This window comes from Sinocyclocheilus grahami, unplaced genomic scaffold, assembly GCF_001515645.1.
Source record: "Sinocyclocheilus grahami isolate Dianchi unplaced genomic scaffold, SAMN03320097.WGS_v1.1 scaffold29232.1, whole genome shotgun sequence".
Lineage (NCBI taxonomy): Eukaryota > Metazoa > Chordata > Actinopteri > Cypriniformes > Cyprinidae > Sinocyclocheilus > Sinocyclocheilus grahami.
This window is the reverse complement of record NW_015520820.1, coordinates 1-395: the sequence shown is the minus strand read 5'-3', so window position 1 is coordinate 395 and position 395 is coordinate 1. Positions and strand designations below refer to the sequence as shown.

At 48.4% G+C, this 395-nt stretch overlaps 1 protein-coding gene across 1 annotated transcript in view; it reads right to left on the bottom strand.

The window, feature by feature from the left end:
• LOC107580276 (unconventional myosin-Ic-like) overlaps nt 1-386 on the bottom strand; it is a gene marked incomplete at its 3' end in the record, with an annotated part of 2,379 nt that extends 1,993 nt beyond the window's left edge. The window contains exon 1 of the mRNA XM_016266000.1: nt 119-386. The remainder of the gene's footprint in view (nt 1-118) is intronic.
• Nucleotides 387-395: the final 9 nt, after the last annotated feature.

Sequence of the window (395 nt, the reverse complement as noted above, 5' to 3'; positions counted from 1 at the left end):
GTGTGGCTGAAGCATGTGTGCTAACTTCTAAGCCCAGCTTTTTCTTAAATATACAGCTTTCTGCAGACCTTAGACATCTGCTGTAATTATAACAAAGAATGTGAGGTCTGTCTCTTACCTTCACCAGATACTGGTACTGTTGGGCGTTCTTCTCCAGGCCCAGCCTCCTCAGCAGATCATCCTCTCCTCCCTCGATAAGCTGATAAAAGATGTGAAAGTTCCTCTCGCCGTGGCTCTGGTGCACGACACGTGATTTCTCCAACAGGTAGTTAATGATGTGACCTCCTACCGGAGCACCCTGCCAACGGGGACACCCAAAGGGAGAAGCAAAGGGGATAATACCGGGTTTCTGACACACATGCAAGCATGCATAATGTCACACACACACACACACA